At 40.0% G+C, this 11,537-nt stretch overlaps 1 pseudogene across 1 annotated transcript; it reads right to left on the bottom strand.

The window, feature by feature from the left end:
• Window positions 1–10,899: 10,899 nt before the first annotated feature.
• Window positions 10,900–11,313, bottom strand: LOC308276187 (protein FAM136A-like; annotated as a pseudogene). The gene has a single exon. The product of its transcript is annotated as a protein FAM136A-like (transcript).
• Window positions 11,314–11,537: the final 224 nt, after the last annotated feature.

Below are 11,537 nucleotides of genomic sequence, written 5' to 3'. Positions count from 1 at the left end.
TATACTTATTTTTAGTTCCAGATAACTAATGATTGCCTAATCTCATTCCTCCTTCATTAACCTTAGAGCCAAATGTGTTGATCGTGCAATGTACTTGATAGAGGGAGTCACAGGATTATTCATCATTAATACATTACCCAACATGACTATGTGGAGATTTAAATTGCTGTATGGATTAACTTTATGGATCAACTCCATGGATTTTCATTTTTATAACAGGAAGCATTGGTGATGCCCATGTAAATATTTCTGTATCAACTGATGTTAAATAAACTCAATATTGGACTACATATTGTTATGCGTTAATGAAGTGCTATGATTATTTTGATTCTGTATTATTTGTCTCATATTTAAGAATTGGTGGCAAAATAAAAAAAAAATTCATACCCTGTAGCTAGAAGCATAAACAGATTTAATGTAGGTATATCTTTAAAGTCCTAAAATGGGAAGAAGTGTGGTCTTGGGAGACTTGTCATGACCCAGCATCCACTACATCCTTTATTGCTATTGTGAGTCTCTGTATCTCTATCAGTATCTATGTGTCTACCTCCGCTTCCTACTGATCAGGTGGCCTTCTCTGACCCACTTGCTCCTGGTTCAGACTCACACACTCCATCTTGAAAGTATTTCATATCCCATTTCAGTCTCTGAGTCTCTTAATAAGAGTGAATACTTGAGAGAAGATTGGCATGCCTTGGGTTGGATGATCAATTAACTAAGTGGTGGAGGTGATGGAGGAGCTGTAATGATGGGAGAGGTAGAGGTGATGTTGGTAGAGGTGGTGGTGGAAGTGGAGATGATTGTCATGAAAGTGATGCTGGTGGAGGTGGTGGTGAAAGTGGAAGAGATGTTGGTGGAAGTGAAAGTGACAGTAGTAGTCATGATGCTGGTGGTAGAAGAGATGGAGATGATGGTGGTAGAGGTGGTGGTAGGAGTGGAGGTGATGTTGGTAGAGGTGATGGTCATGAGGTGATGTTGGTGGAGGTAACTGTCATGAAGGTTTGTGGAGGTGGTGGTGGGCATGGTGATGGAAGTGAAAGGGATGTTGGTGGAGATGATGTTCATGGAGAAGTGATTCTAGCAGTGATGGAGGTGGTGGTAGAAGAGGTAGGGATAATGGTGATAGAGGTGGTGGTGGACATGGTGATAGAAGTGAAGGGGATGTTGGTGGAGGTGATATTCATGGAGATGAAAGTGACTGTAGGAGTGATGGTGGTGCTAGTAAAAGAGGTGGTAAGCTGATCGTGAGGATGATGATGGTGATGAGGGAGGTGATGTCAGTATTGGTTTGGGTGTTGGTGGTGAAGGTGATCATAATGATGCTAGTGGAGGTGCAGGTAAAAGTAATGATGGTGGTCATGGCTGTGGTGATGGAAGCCACGATGTTAGTGGAGATGGTGGTGGTAAAAAGTCTCATGATTACAGAACTGTCAATGTGGGGATTTGAGGAAGATGCATTCACTAAAAGGTATATGGGAGCAGAGAGGGTATTTCTGAAATATCTGAAACAGTAGTTAAAACGTTCCAGATCTGCAATAATTCAAAAATCTATGCTAACTCCAATTTATAGTCTAGTTAGAGAAAGCATGTATTGAATTCCAAATGATGTCATTCCATAACATTAGGCCTATATATTAATCATGATTTTACGGAGAGACAGAACCAATAGAATAGACAGACAGTAAGAGAGGGGATTTACTAGGGGAATTGGCTCACATGATCATGGATAATAAGTCCAATGACCAAGCCATCTGCAAGCTGGGAACCCTGGAATGCTGGTAGGATGGTTCAGTTCAAGTCCCAAAGCCAAGGGTAGTGATAGCATCATTGTCAGCCCAAAGTAAAAGGGAGGAAAGCCCAAGGGCCCACTGACGTAATGGTTCAAACACTGGCACTGGAGATCTGGTGTCTGTGGCTAGAGAAGAGTGTCCCAGCTCCAGGAAAGAAATATCCTCCCAGACACAGTAAGAAGTAATGCTTTACTGTATCTCCTGGTATTTCTTGATCTAGTGAAGTTGACATCTAAAATTAATCATCACAGCCAACTCCCTGATTGACCTTACCTGTCATGCCTGTACATTATCCTTGTTTTGGGCCAGATTCTCTAGAAGCAGATCATGAATTACATCCCAGAGTTACCCCCTTATTAGACAAGAAGGTCTGCCTTTGAGACACTGTGGCAGTTGGCCTCGGCTGTCACCACCCATCCTGCTATGATGAGGGGGGAGACATGCTATCTCCAGGACCAGCTTCTGTCCAGCAGCTAATAGAGAAAAAGAAGGAATCTGGGAGCCGCTGACTGTTAAGCACAGCACTAGCCAAGGCCCAGCATCCTTCGCGGCACAGCTTGGGAGGCTGCATGGCTAACTCCAGGGCTAGCCCGATGCACATGAAATGCAAGGTCACGTTACATTATTTTAATGCCTTGTCCTCTCTGTGTACTCGCTTGGACCAGCAGCTCATCTCTCTAGTTCAGGCCCAGCATGCCTTGAAACTCCCCCTGGCTTGGGAGCTGCCTATTTCTCCTGCCCCATCCCAGGCTCCTCCACCACTTTTCATGCTCAGCAGCCATGCTGGCCTTACATTTGAAATCTCAGTCTGCAAGTCCTGCCCTGAGGCCTGTGCATGGTCTGTTCTCACTGCCTAGAAAGCTTTTCCAGGCTTTACTGGATCAGTCCCTCCTGCCTCTCAGACCTCAGCACAGAGGGGCTCTTTTCTCCCCGTCTCAGTCCACCCACACAGCACCCCTGTACACTCAAAACCTTAGCCTGATTTTGTAATAATGTCTTCTATATCCTCTCATGCTGCCACTATGAAACCAATGATGTTTAAATGGTAGGTTTAGGACCTAATAGGGAGGGATTTATGCCATCGCTGAAGAGAAGGGTGACAGATACTTGTAATAAAATTAGAATACACAGAAGAGATAGAGTGTTGGGTTGCGTCTTACTTAACAAAAGTAAATGTTAACTGGTAAAACTTTAGTCCCTGTAGTGTGTGTGCATGTGTGTTGCATCCTGATGTAAAAGATACTCTGCTTCTGGGTTGAAGATTAGATACATTTAAAAATCAGTCTGTGAGCTGGGCATGGTGGTGCGTGCTGCAATCCCAGCAGTCAGGAGGCTGAGACAGAAGGATCGCAGTTTGCGGACAGCTTCAGCTACTTAGTGAGGCCCTCCAAAATCTAGTGAGACCCTGTTTCAAATTGAAAGCAATAAAAAATAGGATAGGAGGTGTAGCTCGGAGGTCAAATGCCCCTGGATTCCATCCCCAGACCCACACACACACACACAAAGTCACTCTATGGAACTATAGATCCCATCTTTTGTTGCGTATGTAACTTTGGGCACATTACTTTATTGTCTGTCATAATGTACCCATCACAAATTAATTGCAAGAGTCAAATAAGCTAATATTTGTAAGGTTCTTGGAAAAATCCCTGGCCCCTTTGGAGGCACCAGTGAGTGTTATGCAGCAGTGCGTTCGTTTATTCTTGTATGTTTTTGTTTGCCACTCTAACTTCAATGCCTCACTTTGTGTCTGACATAAGCTAACTCCTTACTGGTGGAATAAACAGAAAGGACCTCATGACATAAACTAGCTTGTACCTTTGCAGAGGTGGTGGAATAAGGTATATGGGATTTAGCACATCTTCATTAATAAGCAGACAACCAGGACACAGCGATGCTTTTCTGCCCATAAATCTGTCCCTCTTCCAGCTTCAGCACTCTACCTTTTATTAAAAGGCCATCCTGGGCCAATCTATATTTATTTGTGTGTCTGGCAACCTTAAAAATTGTATAACTGAGTAAGGGTAACCTAGGACAGTGTGCGTGAACTTCTTCAATGTGTGAAGTCAAGAGAAAACCAAATATTCATTCCATCTTTTATTCAGAGAAATGTTTCTTTAAGACCAAAGAGCTGCTGCAAGAAGAGTCTGATCTGCTTGGTTTATATACATCCAAATTTCCCATTTGATTCTGAAATCTCCATCACCAAAACCTAAGGGGGTCCCAAGTAAGGATGGTGTGGACTCTTAGCATTATTAAGAATCAAGCTTTGGAATCCAGAAGGACCAATTAAATTACACTTCCAAAGATAAAAGTACTATCCAGAGTCCATTACCTTTGGAAATAGGTGAGTAGTTTATTTCTGACTTTAACCATTATCTATGTAAAAATGATCAGACATAGGATCCCACTTTGCTTGCAGGCCACCTTGTAGGAAATGGATCCCAGAATATGTCACTGGCTTAGTTTCCTTTCACGTAAGGAAATCATTGGTGGGAATCTCATGAAGTAGATTTAAAGTTAAAGGAAGTTGGATAGGCTGAGTGGTGAATGTCCATTACCAAAGGTGTTCACCTGAAGACCACACCAGCACTTGGCCCCTTGAGAGTCACCGCAGAGCTTACCACAGTGGTATCCACAACCCCATTTCCCCTCATGGCTCTGAGGAAGGCTGGAGATTCTCCACTTCCCCCATTCTGATACTTGCCATCGTCTTGCAAGTGATGTAGGTTTCCAAGACCAATCCTCATGACGCAAGTCCAATTCCACCTTCTTCTCAAACTCTGTCTTCAATTTGATGCACCAGGTGTGCCAGCACATTTTATCTGTGTTTTTTTTGATACAAAGCACTAAAGCACTAAAGCTTTCTTTACTCATGAATAAGTGAGAACGTTCCTCCACAATCTTGTCCTGGTGAAAAAAAATGGCTACATACTTTGAAAAATATACGCACAATGGAATTTTACTCTACCATGAAGAACAAAATTATGACACTTTCATGGAAATGGATGAGGCCAGAGATTATTATCCTAGGTGAGATTCACCAATCTGAAAAAGTGAGGGTTGTATCTTTCCTCTCATACCTGGGGGTTAGAGATAAATTGGAAAACAAAGGAGACTCAGATAAAGGAGAAACTCCAGTGGATCGATGGAGGGGGTCGAAGGGAGGGGATGTGGCAAAGGAGATTTTATGGCAGAGATAGTTCAACTAGTGATATATACATATATGAAAATGTCAATGCCAATCTCAGTAACATTTATAGCAAAGGGTAGGGAGCAGGGTGGATCTAGAAGAAAGTATACCAACTACTGAGTGTGCATATGTTCCCACCACAATGAACCTCATTGGGATGTAAAATTACAATGCACCAATAAAAGTATATTTCAAAAATATATCAGCTTTTCAAGTTGTGTGGAGATTAGAGTTTATAATATGCTCTTATATGAAAGCCTGCTACTCTCATTGTTGTGTGGGAATAATTAGTGTACCTTAGATTTTCCTTCTTAGAGTGAAGTTGAAGTTGTAATTGGCAGAAAATATTGAGAATGTTTCTACAGCTTTTCTCATGTGTGGAGGATATGATGTTGAATGTGTGGATCTGGATGAAAGATAGAATTTTGTGTAGGATGATGATTCTAAATGAAAAGGCAGAGTCGTCATTTTATAAATGAGTGGGACATACTCCACAGAAGCTCATGTATATATTGAGTGTTTTACTTTTTCTAAGTTTCCTATGCATTTAAAAATGTTTTTAAGGAATAATTATACATTTATTTCTTTGGATATAGATACAACCTTCAAATAAATTTCATCAGTCACTCAATAAATGTATATTGAATAGATTTTTTTTAATTTTGGAATTCTGTTTCTTTTTACATTTTGGAAGATGGAAAATATGGAATGATGATTGATATAAATAAACAGAAGTTTCCTAATATATACAAACTATTTTAGAATCTATGGATTGAATTAAATATTATGTGGTATTTCTTTAAAAATTCAGAGAAGATCCAGGCATGGTGGCACACACTTGTAATCCCCGTGTTTGAAAGGCGGAAACAGGAAGATCCCACAGGTTCAAAACCTCACTGGTGGCCGGGCGTGGTGGGGCACGCTTGTAATCCCCGCGCTTGGGAGGCGGAGACAGGAGGATCGTGCAGGTTCTTAGCCAGCCATGCTGGTTTAAGAGACCCTGTTTCAAAAAATATAAAATAGGTCTGGGACTATGGCCCAGAGGTAGAAGGGCTTCCAGGAACCCCAGTACCACGAAAAACAAACAAAAACAAAAACAAAATCAACAATAAAAAATAAAACCTCATTGGCTTAAGAGACCCTGTTTCCAAATAAAAATATAAAATAGGTCTGGGAATATAGCCCAGAGGTAGAAGGGGTCCATCCCAGTACAATAAAAAAAAAATATCAGAGAAGAGAATAAAGACATTGTATTCTTTTAGACGAAAGCAATTTAAAGAGAATAAATACAGAGCCCTTTCTGGTTTTATTTCTAAAAGTTTTGATTTGGTTATTTGGGGTTTTGAGTGTTAATTTTTTGAGTTCTTTATATATTTATACATATTAGTCCTCTATCAAAAATAGATATCAAGGACTTTCTCCCATTCTGTAAACTCTCTATTCTAATTCTTTATTGTTTCCTTTGCTGTGTAGAAGCTTTTTTAATTTGATGCTATCCCATGTATTGTTTCTTAGTTTTATTTCCCAAGATTAGGGGTCTTATTGAAAAAGTATCTGTCAGTGTCCATATTTGAAGAGTTGGTGCTACATTTTCTTTTAGTAATTGCAACATTTTGGTCTAGTTTCCAGGTCTTTGAACTATCTTGAGTTGAAATTTGGGCAGGGTGAAATTTAGGGATTGAGTTTCATTCTTCTACTGGATATTCAGTTTTCTCAACAGCATTTGTGGAAAAAGGCTATCTTTTCTCCAAAGTATGTTTTGGGAATCTTTGTCAAAAGTTAACTGAATAGAAAATTATCAACAAATAATACAAATGGCCAATAAGTATATAAACATTTCAACATCATTAGCAATCAAGAACAAAAACAACAATAAATGCCAGCAAGGATGTGAGGAAATAAGAACTCTCTTTAAATAAACTTTATTTCAGCAGTGTCATAATGCATCCTGTGTAGGGTTGATGTGATCAAAGCACACATGCACGCAACACCCAAGCATCGCCCTCCAGCGCTCTCCCCAGCCCTCCCATTTATAATACTGAAATTGGTATTGATAGCTTCATGGATGTACATAGGACTGTTTGAACTATTTTCTTCATCATGTCTTTGGTTTCCCCTTTCCATTTCCATCTTCAAATATTTTCCCACTATTCTACTGACACGGAGGTTTCTCAGAAGACTGGAAATGGTCATACTCAACCATATGACCCAGATATACCACCCCTGAGTAACTTTCCAAAGGAACTGAAGTCAGAATAGTATAGTGATACTTGAATATCCATGTTTACAGCAACGCAATTTACAAGAGCCAAAGTCTGAACCTGGATTAGTTGTCCATCAACACAATGGAATTTTACTCAACCATAAAGAAGAACAAAATTATATCATCTGAGGAAATTCTGATGGAACTAGAGATTATTATACTAAATGAAATTAGCCAGTCTCAGACAGTGAAGGGTCATATGTTTTCTCTCATATGTGGAAGCTAGAGAGAAATTGGAGAAATAAAAACTCTTAAACACTGTTGATGGGATTGTCACTATAACTACTACGGACATCAGTATGATGATTCCTTAGAAGACTAGGAATGGTACTACTATATGATTCAACTTTACCACTCCTTCAATTTTTCCCAAAAGAATTAAAATAGAATACTCTAGTGATAAGTGCACATCCATGTTTATAGAGGCACAATTCACAATAGCTATATTATAAAACCAACCCAGGTGTCTGTCCACAGATGAACAGATTAAAAAATGTGGTATATACATATAGTGCAATTTTGTTCATCCCTAAAGAAGAATAAAATTATGTCCTTTGCAGGTAAATAAATAGAACTAGAGAATATCGGGCCAAGTGGGCTTAGTCAATCTCAGAAAGTGAAGGATTATATGTTTTTTCTCATATGTGGACTCTAGAGTGAAAATAAGAATTAAAAGAGACTTCAGATAAATGCAAAGAGTTAAAGGAGGGACAAGGGGAGAAAGGAGGCCTGAGGAAGGAAACAGATTAAATAATGTTATGTTCCTATATGAAGGCATCACTGCCATCTCATTACCATGTATCCAGGGGCAGGATGGGGGAAACAGGGGAGAATCTGGAGGGAAACACACCAGGTAATGTGTGTGTTTATAAATGGGTCCTTTTTTAAACTTTCCTATAATATACAAGTACAATAAAATTAGTTAACAATAAATATTGTTATTTGGAATAAAATTACAAATTACTTTAGAATTAGGCATACATAGTGTTTAGTATAGATTGTGTAAGATTTATAATCAATAAAGAAATGGAAAGATATGTGATTCTGAATATTTTTTGACCTTAAAATTAATTTATTTTACTTAATAAATATTTTTCCATATTTTATTTTATTTATATTTGTAACATATTGAAAATGATGTACATTTAGATTGTGCTTCGTGCCCCCCCATTCCCCTTCCTGCCTCCCAATAGTGTCCAGGTTAACCATGTTATATTTATACTATTACACATATTCATATGTAGCTCCTCCATTGAACAACCTCAGCTTTCTTCTTCTCCTATCCTTCCATTCTAGCTTTTCTGAGATTTACCCTCCATCATCTGGAGTCCCTCTGGTATTACCATGACTCCCTGGCTTGGACATATTAGAGAAAACATATGTCCCTTCTCTTTCTGTGCTTGACTAATCTCACTTAACATAATGTTCTCCAGTTCCTTCCATCTTCTTGCAAATGCTATTATTTTATTCTTCTTTATAGAGGAAGAGAATTCTATTGTGTGTATTTCCCATAATTTTGCAATCCATTCATCTGTTGATGGAGATCTAGGTTGGTCCCATATTTTGGCTATTACAAACTATGCTGCTATGAACATGGGTATGCATATGTTAATGTAGTCCTCTGACTTCAAGCCCTTTGGAAAGATACCCAGGAGTGGTATAGCCGGATCAAATGGAGGATCTATTCCCATTTTTTGAAGGAATCTCCACACTGATCTCCATAGCGGCTGAACTACTTTGCACTCCCACCAAGGGTGTAAAAGAGTTCTCCTTTCCCCACATCCTCGTCAGCATTTGTTGTTGTTTGATTTCTTTTTATAAGATTTGAAACATATTATTTATTTTCTACTTTGTTGCTCAAAATCCATTGACTTTTTCTAGTTATCAGTTGTTAGTGTTCAGTTGAAACTAGAAATGAGATTCGGGTATTACTTTTTTTTCCTTACACGAACAGATCTCAAGCCACAACCTTGCCTTCCCTCAAAGCACTTCCCGTTTACAATAAACCAGTGCTGCATCTGAACTTGTAACTAATCTCCACTAACAGAAGCATACTGAGAAAGTGATATATTCACTGCCCATGTACAAGGAAAGAAAACACAATAGTGGGGAAATGATGAAACTTTAAAACCAAACAACTAGGAAAATATATCACAGCCTTGACACAGCAAACAGGCTAAATTATTTCAAGTAGTAAGCTGGTAAAAAGACAACATGGTCCTTATCCAAAAGATAAAGATGCCATGCTGGGGCAGGAACATAGCATGTTGCAAAAGCCCCAGGTAAAAATGGTATTTGGTGAAGGGAGGGGTGTGCATGTCCCTCCTTTGCTCTAAAGGAGTTAGCTTGTCCCAGCTCAAGCTGTTTGCTCTTTGACCGTCTGGATGCCCCTATTAACTCAGAGGGCCAAGTAACCCATGATGGGTGTACTTTTATTTCAGGATGTTCTATGAAAACCAGGGTTTTCCAAATCCAGTATTTCATAGGTCTCTTAACTAGCCAGCAGCTCCTTCATTGTCTACTCCCAGATACTGATATATATATATATATATATATATATATATATATATATATATATATATCACAATCCAAAGCCCTTTTCTTCGAGAGAGAAGTGTCACTAAGATTGCCCTGTCACTCTGCCACAGAAAGCCTGAGAGCCCACATACCAGTGAAGAAGGCTCTGCTATTCACTGTGACATTGCTTCTCATGTTTTTGCAATGGTCTCTCAGCTGAAATGCATTAACAATCCACATCTTGATCGCTAGTAAAGGATAGACACAAGGAACCTTTCAAAGTTATTATTCAATTATTCTCTCTTCCAACTCCACATCTTAAATCTACTCCAAGAAAAATAAAGACCTGAAAATAATTTTCCCCCTCCTAAATTAGTGTCTTCCTGGATTTTGTTTCACAGCTTATGGAAAATGGTAGGGCAACGCTTCTGGCAAACAGGAGGCTGGTAAAAAAGAAAAACAGAAATATCTTCTCAAACTATCAGATCATAGGCAGGTTGGGGGAACCAGTCAGCCTGTAGGTACATGTATTGTTAAGTACCATCTGATGCTTTGAAGGGCTCTGGCTTTGTATGAGGGCAATCCCTACTGCCAGTCAAGCACTCACCACATTAAATTAGGCTTTAGAAACACTCCTGTGCTGGGCGTGGTGGTGCACGCTTGTAATCCCCGCGCTTGGGAGGTGGAGACAGGAGGATCGCGCTGGTTTGGAGCCAGCCTCGTTGGCTTAAGAGACCCTGTTTCCACATAAAAAAAGTAAAAAATAGGTCTGGGAGTGTAGCCCATGGGAGTGTATCCCGGAGGTAGAAAGGCTTCCAGGAACCCCAGTACCACTAAAAAGAAAAGAAAAGAAAAGAAAAGAAAAGAAAAGAAAAGAAAAGAAAAGAAAAGAAAAGAAAAGAAAAGAAACCCTCCTGTGCTACCTTTCATCTAAATTTTAGCACCAGTGTTTTCCATTTCACTTTCTAGGACCAAAACACAAAAAAACCAGTGTCTAGAGGCAAGTGACAGTATGTCTTAAATCTTGTTACCACGCTTAGTATCTTCATGTATAAAATTGCTTAAAAGATTAAAATTCCCTTTCCTCTTTTTAAATAGATTCCTGCTGTGAGCCCCAATGGCCACTGGCAAAGACTTTATTTCCCAATGGATGAGAGAGATTTCTTCATCTTGGTCATAGTTGGGATGAGGTACATGTGGTCATCCACACACTTGGTCACACAACTGTCCAGCTGCCGCTTCACCTGAAGCTCCTTACTCCCTGTGTCCATCGAATCTTTGGCTTTGTCATTGCAGTGCATGGTACACCTGGCCGGGCAGTCCCGGAACTTCTCCAGCTCGCTGGTCACCGGTGCCTGGGCTTGAGCCAGGGATGCGTGGCAGCGCTCGATGCACTGGTGCACCTGCTGCATGGATACCTAGTTGTCCTCACAGCAGTTGGCGCTGAAGCAGAACATGAGGACCTGCATCTTCAGGATGTTCTCTCTCAACACGCTCTTCATCATGGAATCCACAGCCTCCTGCACCCGGAGATGCTGCAGCTCTGCCATGGCGACCTCGCACTGTGTGGCGCTGGTGCTGGCACCCCTTGTTGTTTCATTTCTTTGTTGCAACTCTGATTGGGATTAGATGGAATCTCAGCATAGTTTTGATTTGCATATCCCTGATGGCTAGTGATGTTGAACATCTTTTCACATATCTATTGGCCATTGTGTCTCTTCTTTTGTGCAGTGTCTATTTAGTTCAGTTGCCCATTTCTTGACTGGGTTGTTTG

Source organism: Muscardinus avellanarius, assembly GCF_963383645.1.
Source record: "Muscardinus avellanarius genome assembly, chromosome: 1".
Lineage (NCBI taxonomy): Eukaryota > Metazoa > Chordata > Mammalia > Rodentia > Gliridae > Muscardinus > Muscardinus avellanarius.
The sequence above is the reverse complement of the archived record's forward strand: the minus strand, read 5'-3'. Positions and strand labels throughout refer to the sequence as shown.